Source organism: Rhipicephalus sanguineus, chromosome 10, assembly GCF_013339695.2.
Source record: "Rhipicephalus sanguineus isolate Rsan-2018 chromosome 10, BIME_Rsan_1.4, whole genome shotgun sequence".
Taxonomy (NCBI): Eukaryota; Metazoa; Arthropoda; class Arachnida; order Ixodida; family Ixodidae; genus Rhipicephalus; species Rhipicephalus sanguineus.
In genome coordinates, this window is record NC_051185.1 from 49,274,592 (window position 1) to 49,284,007 (window position 9,416).

The following is a 9,416-nucleotide window of genomic DNA, read 5'->3' on the forward strand; positions in this document are numbered from 1 at the left end:
GTCCAGCGCTCGCTTCGGTTGACTCCTCTGAAATGCGGGCTCGACATGCCGAAATTCTCTCCTGCGCAACGCCGCGATGAGCGCCAGCGCATGAACGTCCCCTGCCCCTCTCTCTCCTCTCCTACGCTGCCCCCATCTCGCAAGCCTGTCGACCGCGTTGCCCGCTCGCCCTGTGAGAATTAACGCCCAGGCTAGAGCGAAGACACGATGCGCGTAGTGTTCCTCTTCGCGTTCCACGACGCGAGGTCGGTAGCATGCCCAACGAACTCCAACGGAACGCGATCGTGCTCCGTCTTCCCATCGCCTCATGGTCCCCTTTAGCGGGAGAAGATGTAATTTTTTTTTGTGTGTGTTCGGCTTTCCACTGAAAGCGAGCTTCATATAAATATAGACGAAGAATCTCTTCGTTCAATTTTTAAAGGCTTAGTGTACACCGTGATCTCAAGAGCACATTGTTCTGCAGAAAGATGAAACCAATCCACTAAGGGCCAACCAAGTCTACATTCCCCCTTGAACCTGATGGATGCATGCTAGAACGCTTGCGATCTTTAGCTGACCGACAAGATAGCTTGGAAACACAAAATAGTTAATACAGAATTCGACTGTCAGGCATAAAACTAATCTTTTTTTGTGCGTCGGTGCGCGGTTCTTGCTAAGGTGAGCTTGAGAGGCTTAGGAATCGACGTACGGTCATGTACTATCGTGAGCAATGTGAGCTCGAACACGCGGCCGCGTGGCGAATAGCCTCAAAACCGAGATAACGTGATACGTGGATGGCGCTGCCGAAACCGGAGGTGAAAGGAGGGGCGCTCTTCTGCTGACTGTTGGCACTCCCGCTTCGCTAGCGTTGCTGCGAAATGGCAGCTGATTGCGTGTCATCGGCCGCTAGCAATGATAACGCCAAAAGAAATTGCACGAAAAACAAAATAAAAAAAGAGACATCAAAATGCTCAGTCAACACCACCTAGTTATAATGCAAGCATGGCCTGTGCATCAGTGCAGGTTACGTCACAACTGATATCTCAGCAGCTGCATAGACTGATGGGTGTGGCTGTGCGCCCTGATGTGAATTCATATCACCACTAGCGGCCACTGACACACTATAAGGTGACGTTTTGCAGCAACGATATCGAGGCGGGAGTGTCAATAGCTTGTGGAAGCGCAGCGCCCTTTCCACTTCGTTTCCGACACCGGCCGCTGCGAATCAGCCGATGTAGGGTTCGAGGCTATTAGACACGCGCTCGCGTGTTCGAGCTCATATTGCTCACGATAGTACGTCCCGGCATCTAGTTTCTTTTTTTTCGTTGGTTTCAATCAAGGCTTGCTCTAAAGCGTTACCTAAGGAACACGAAAGTTTTGCATAAAGGTGGAGCCTTTTACAGCGAAAGCTGTTATGACGTCACAAGAATAATCGATTTTGGTGCCGTAGTTGCCCGCCGCCGCCTGTGTCCGTAACCGCTAAGGCACAAAATGAGAAAATAATCCGGAAAACATATTCAGGTATCGGGTGGGATTTGAACCCAGGCCCTGTGCGAGGCAGCCGAGTATACAACCACAGAACCACAGAGCAGAGTCACAGCGAAAGCTGCAAGAGTGGCATTTCTATGTATAGCCCGTTGTAAACACTCTTGGAGGTATACTAATACAAGTACACTTGCAAGTTAGCGACTAAGCCATAAATCATAATTTTTTTGAAGTTGGGAAGCACCCACTACGCTATTCTTCATTCTGCGGAGAAGCGATGTACCCGCTACACATGTGTAAGGCATTATATGCACTTCCTGATGACGATGAATTATGGCTCAGCTCTTAGTAATAGGTTGGAAGCTTTCAACGACGCACTAGTTAAGTAATTCGCGTTCTGCGACACCCGGTCGTTATTTTACTCTCCTACCACGCTATATTACATATGTTAACGGGAGCGAGAGAGAGAGAGAAAGAACTTTATTGAGACCCTGAGGAAATGGATTATGGCAGCCTTATGGGCTTCCTTAGCAACAAATAAAAGGGTATTTTCGAGGTACCCACTACGCTATAAATCATCACATTTCTTGTGAAGTAGGGAAGCACAAACTATGCAATTTCTCGTCATTATGCGGAGAACTGTCGTACCCGCTACACACCTATAAGACATTATGTGCACTTTGTTGATGCTGTGCCTGATAACGACGAAGAATTAGGGCTGATCCCTTTGTAATTGATTGGAAGCATTCAACGACCTACATTGAGCAATTTGCATTGAGTAGTCTCAGTAAGAATTACCTAGTAAAGCGCTTCCCCTTGAGTTAACATATAATGTCTCCCTCCTTATTTCGTGTTTGCCCTTTCGCTAGGTACTCAGGGCCGGTTTTTTTTTTTTTTTAGAGCGCAACTCTTATGAGCCCGTATCAGGGTTGAGTGGCGTCGCCGTCACTGCCAGTGGCATAACCGCGCAAACAAGTACGTTCCACAGGAATTGGGCAAGCAAAGAAGAAGACGTGCGTTGGTCGAAGGCGCTAATCACCATTCTTCTATAAGGATGATGATTTACTTTTAAAAAATCAAGGCAGCTTCGCATTAGGAGTGCAAAGCATCAAGGAAGTGTGGTGCTCGGCAGCCATCTTTGTTTCTGTTCGGTTTTCTCTTTCTTTCCTCCTCTCTTTCATTCTTTTTCTCTTTTTCCGTTTCTTTTCTGTCTTTTTATTCTCTCTTTATTTCAATCTATTTCTTCCACTCTCTTTATCAATTTCTTTCCCTTTCTTGCTCTTTCTAGTTTTCTTCCTGTTTTTTTCCTTACTCTCTCTTTCTATTTCTCGCTTGCTTCCTGATTTTTCTTTTTTACACGTGGTTTTGCCTGCGTTACGCCAAGCGACGACAGCATACGACAGTATACGAGAGCCCAGGCCCCTAAAGTGCTTCGCACTTATCATAATCAAGGTGCTCGAAGAAGAAAAAGAAGTAGACCTCCCTGGCGCGAGCGAGCGCTCAATATGCTACAGATGGCTACACTATTCGTGGTTTTGCCTACGTTGCGCAAAGCTACAAGAGCATACGATGAGAGCATATGGCAGACCGGGCCCCTTAAGTGATACACACCTGAAACAAGCGATCACTCAAATGCCACACAGACAAGCTACGCCACACAGGCGAACACGCATGAGAGCACCAACCTCGTCGCCTTCTTTTTCCACCGGCGCAACAAACTAACAGCGCTTTTCTAAGACGGCGCTAGCGATGCTCTAACATTCAGGTCTTCTGTTATTGTATTCCTTGGCCAATCCTCCGTAGTGGGTATGAACCACATTGGCGATAGATTAGAAGAAGCATAGCCGTTGAGGTTTATCTGCCGGAATGGCCTGGCGCATCGCCGTTGGCGTTTGTATTTTCGGCGCTGGCTGGTACGCGGTGGACCGAGACATGCCCGACCTCCTTCCGCGCATCGACGTTGCCGTCTTGACCTTATTCAAGCACTTTTCATCTACAGTGTACTCCTTAGCCATCGAGGGCAAGGACACAAGAGGCGTTGGACTCGAAGGAAGCGCTGTGGAGCAGGGAGACAACGTACACCGTACGAACAACCATTTTACGATAGTTAAAGTAACACCGTAGCAAATCAAATATCTTGAATATTGTGTTTTCGTTTTGTCACGTATGAATACCGTTATAGCGCTTTTCTAACGTGTAGAGATTGGTATTGTTGAACATGAGCTGTCGCTGGGGCCCACGTTTCGTCCAGTGGAGTCTTGCCTTCTTCAAGCTGGCAACCGTGAGCGCTTACGCTGCTGTCTTGAAGAAGACAAGACTGCTTGTCGAAACGTTGCCTCCAGCAACAGCCCGCGTTCAAAAAATTACACCATATCCCGCTAAAGGGGACCATGATGCGATGCGAAGCCGGAGCACCTGCACGATCGCGTTCCGTAGGCGTTCTTTGGGCATGCTACCGACCTCGCGTCGTGGAACGCGAAGAGGAACGCTACGCGCGTCTTGTCTTCCCTCTAGTCTGGCCGTTAATTCTCACAGGGCGAGCGGGGAACGCAGTCGGCAGGCGTGCGAGAGGGGGGCAGCGTAGGAGAGGAGAGAGGGGGGGGAGGGGACGCGCATGCGCTGATGCTCATCGCGGCCTTGCGCAGGAGATAATTTCGGCATGTCTAGCCCGCGTTTCAGAGGAGGAGTGGAAAGGGGGAGGGGAGAGGGGAAGGGGAGAGGAGAGGAGAGAGGAGAGGGGAAGTGGAGAGGGGAAGTGGAGAGTGGGGAGGGGAGAGGGAAAGTGGAGAGGGTATGCGCATGCGCAGTAAGGGTGGTCGCGCCGCACACCACCACCACCACCGGATTGAACTCCGCCATAAGATACTTCGCATCTAAAATATTAGTCTCTTCAAGCCTCCACCTCCTCATGAACATCTCCCTGTTCCAACTTGTGTAATTCATTAGTATGACACAAGGTCTTTGCGAAAAAATTACTGAGACAATGTGGTAAATGAAGGATCGTGTATGTCACGGCAAACCTGAATATAGCGTACACGTAGGAAATACCCCTTTATTCGCCATCTCAGGGAGTGTCTCCTAAGTGCAACGACTCATGATTACTCACGGAAAGAAAAAGTGTTTTCACTCCGACGACGTTTCTGGCAAGCTTTCACCTGAAGCTATCATTTTAGTTACTTGTATTGATGAACGTCGCCAAGGAATCACTCTCAATCTAAATCTTTTGTGTTTAGAATTTGATACGCTTCTAGTTATCTTATTCACTAACCGCAGAGAGTGAATTTCATGTAGAATGGACTGAAATTACATAAATCTAGCATTGAGAAAGATACGGGAAGAGACGGGAAGCGTTCGTCCTGAAACAATCATGACGATCTTGGTTTTGTGGGCTTTTCTTCATTTGTCAGCCGAAATACTTGCACGGGAGCAAACCTCTACAGCCTTCGTGATGATTACACGAATCCTCGGTCTATCCTCAGTTTCTACCTCTTGGAACAGTGCTATCAATACAATATAGGCCACGCTCACGCGATGTGACGAGTAGCTGTATCAAAATTCTTTGTGGTCGCAGCTTTGACTACGGCGCTGATGAAATTTTCAAGATTTCTACGTCACTGTACTCCCTATGTTTACAATCGAAGTTATTTATTTCGGGGCGAACACGGCGCCGTTAATGAAAACAGCGGCTTGACAGTTGTAGCGGTCTTTCCTATATTGGTTCACATCTTAACGTGCCATTTTCCTATTGTCATCGATTTCGGATAAGAACAAATACACGGTGAAATGTTTTTCACTGTTTCATAAAAAAATGGATAACGATGGATTGCAAAGCAGATGCCCCGTTTAAAGTTTGAAAAGTGGGAAGAGTGTCATGTGAACACTGTTTTTATTTGCTATTTCACCTTTCAAACAGTGGGCGACTGGAAGAAGATGCCAAGCCTCTTGTACGAGACAATTATGAACAGAGTGATACCCGAGGACTTGAGCATTATATATCGAGCCGCCCGGAGAGCTCTGCAGCGCGTGGAGTGGCCAGGGTGGATGGCGGCCGTGGACTACGGCAAGGCATGCCTGCTGCTGCTGTCCTCCATACTCTGCGTTGGATTTGCAACGTACGTTTTCTCAGAGGCTGTATTCGCTATTTGCAATACATATCTGAGATACACCTATATACCAATGGTAGAAAGATGCAAGCAGGTAGGCGCGCTCATCAGGTAGTGGCAACGCAGGTATGTAGAAGAGCATAAGGAAGTAGACTGGGCAATGCAGACATCCAGAGTTCACGTATTGAAACACAACATCAGAACTTTTATTGCTCGATATAACTGCGTCGCATCGCTACGAATATGACCGCTCAAAGTATTGTTGACTAAGTGTTCAACTCGAATTCACGCCTACGTGAAACACACTGAGGGCGGTGGGAAAGAAAGTACGCGCATTGCTTAGCGTTACATTTTCGTGTTTCATTGCGTGAGCACTGTGCATACATACATACATACATACATACATACATACATACATACATACATACATACATACATACATACATACATACACACACACACACATACATACATACATACATACATACATACATACATACATACATACATACATACATACATACATACATACATACATACATACATACATACATACATACATACATACATACATACATACATACATACATACATACATACATACATACATGCATGCATGCATGCATGCATGCATGCATGCATGCATGCATGCATGCATGCATGCATGCATACATACATACATACATACATACATACATACATACATACATACATACATACATACATACATACATACATACATACATACATACATACATACATACATACATACATACATACATACATACATACATACATACATACATACATACATACATACATACATACATACATACATACAGCAGGACGAACGCCGCGGCTACGACGTATACGAAAGAGATTCGACGTCCCCTCCTAACCAGTACCAGCGCCGTCCTTCAACACGTTCCCTCTCCCCGTCTTCTTCAGCCGACGCACCTCGAAACTACCGGTCAGGACGTCACCGGTCCCCGTCCCCTCTGCGACGCTCAACATCACCTCTACGACCGGTCGTCCCTGTCTCTGAATACCGCTCGGAAAACTAGCTGGTGCAGTTTTTGGAGGGAAAGCTGCATCGCTCGGACAAACACCAACACCTCCAGAGGGCCCGGCCAATTTGTTATTAGTGTATGCTGAAGGGGTGCCGATTCAAGCATTGGTGGACACGGGGGCCGCTATTTCTGTAATTCATGCTGATTTGTGTCGTCGTCTCCGTAAGGTTACTACACCTTATAATGGCACTCCCTTACGTAGCGCAAATGACTTTACGATACGGCCATCAGCACAGTGCACCGTTCGAGTTTTCATTGAAGGGATCAAGCACCATATTCAGTTCGCCGTGTTGACCTCCTGCGCTTATATGCTTATTTTGGGATGGGACTTTCTTTCTGATGCTGCCGCTTCCATCTCTTGTCGACAACGCCTCGTACATATGCAAGAGACTGATGCTACCGACGCGGAAGATTGGTCACGCCATCGCCTACGAACCGTCAAAGATTCCGTGGTGCCACCTGGCCACGAACATGTTCTTACGGTTGCTTCAGACTTCATTGACCACGGTGACGTTCTAGTCGCTCCATCAGCCCGTTATATATCCAAAGGAATTGCACTAGCATCGAGTCTTGTTCGCTTCACCAATGGCACCGCCTTCCTCGCTGTACTCAATGTCACAAATGAGCCGATTGTGCTTCCTGAAGGCGCTGTTGTAGTTTGCGGCGTGGACACACAACCTGTCTCTGTAGTGGCTGCGAATACTAGTGGGGCGGAACCACGCTCACCAACGGATGCTACTCTTGCTACGACTCTCGCCAATTCAATAAGCACGAATTTGACTCCGCCGCAAGCAGACGAACTACTGGCGTTGTTGTCGAAGCATATCTCTTCCTTCCACGTACACTCCCCTATTCTAGGGCAGACATCGGCGGCAGCCTATCGTATACACACCGATGGAACTTCTATTGTCCGCCGCCGACCCTACCGTGTCTCTTCTAGCGAACGCGAGATCATCGACAAGCACGTTGCCGATATGCTCAAGCAAAATATCATCCGCCCCTCCGCAAGCCCTTGGTCGTCTCCTGTCGTTCTTGTGCGCAAGAAAGACGGCTCGGTGCGATTCTGCGTTGACTACCGTACCTTGAACAAAATAACCAGAAAAGATGTATATCCCCTGCCTCGCATTGATGATGCTTTAGATTCCTTGCAAGGAGCGGAATATTTTTCCAGACTTGACCTACGCTCGGGTTACTGGCAAATTCCCATGCACGAGGACGACAAGGAAAAAACTGCCTTTGCCACACCCGACGGACTTTACGAATTCAACGTCATGCCTTTCGGCCTCTGCAATGCGCCAGCAACTTTTGAACGAATGATGGACACTGTACTGCGGGGCCTTAAGTGGAAGACGTGCTTATGTTACCTCGACGACATAGTGATATTTTCTTCCACATTCGAACAACACCTGCAGCGCCTAGACGAAGTTCTGGCGTGCCTCGCAGCTGCTGGTCTCCAGCTGAATACCAAAAAGTGCCGCTTTGCAAGCAAAAGTATTAAGGTATTGGGACACCTCGTCAGCAAAGACGGCATTCGGCCTGATCCCGACAAGATTGCCGCTGTTCTTCGCTTCCCGACGCCTCATCGCTCCAAAGAGCTCCGCAGCTTTCTTGGCCTCGCCTCTTACTTCCGGCGCTTTATACGCGACTTCGCCACCATTGCCGCACCGCTTCACCAACTCCTTTCTTCGGGAACGTCATACGTATGGTCGGACGAGTGCCAAATGGCTTTTGACACCTTGAAAGGTGCCCTCACGTCAGAGCCAGTGCTTTGTCACTTCGATGACACCGCACCCACTCTCCTCCATACTGACGCCAGCGGTCATGGACTCGGCGCTGTTCTATTGCAACGACATGAGCGTTCTGGCGAACGCGTGATCGCATACGCAAGTCGTACCCTCACATCAGCCGAGAAAAACTACACCATCACTGAGCAGGAGTGTCTCGCCGTTGTCTGGGCCATTCAGAAATTTCGACCTTACCTCCACGGCCGCCACTTTACCGTCGTGACTGACCACCATGCTTTGTGCTGGTTGTCGACGTTAAAGAATTTGTCTGGACGTCTCGGTCGCTGGATACTTCGTCTTCAAGAATACGACTTCGACGTTACGTACAAATCTGGCAAGAAACACAATGATGCAGATGCCCTTAGCCGTTGTCCATTACCTCCGTCGTCAAACATACCCGGCCTGTCGTCATCCGTGAGCGACCCAGTCAACGCGTCTTCTTCAGTCCATTCGCTCGCCGCTCTGAATGTGCTTCCTTCATTCCGCAACGAGACGTTCGCGTCTCCTCAACGCAGCGACGCTTACTGCCACTCCATTATGCAACGCCTTCACGGCTCGTCTCGTCCTCCCAACGCCCGCGCCCGTCGCCAGTTGCAGAACTTCAAGATGGAAAACTCCATCCTCTACCGCTTTGTATTCCATCCTGAAGGACAGCGTTGGGTTCCCGTCGCTCCTCGTTTACTCAGAGCACAGATATTAGAAGCATTTCACGACGACCCCAAGGCTGGCCATCTCGGCTTCCACAAAACATATGAACGAATTCGCAGTCGTTTCGCCTGGCCTGGACTCTCCACCTGCGTAGCACGATATGTTGCTTCATGCTCGCTCTGCCAGCGCCGCAAACGACCCACTTCATCTCCAGCCGGACTCCTACAACATCTTCCATGCCCTGACGCTCCATTTGAAGTCATTGGCATCGACCTCTACGGACCACTGCCAATATCAGCCACCGGCAAGCGATGGAATGTCACTGCAGTCGACCACTTGACCAGGTA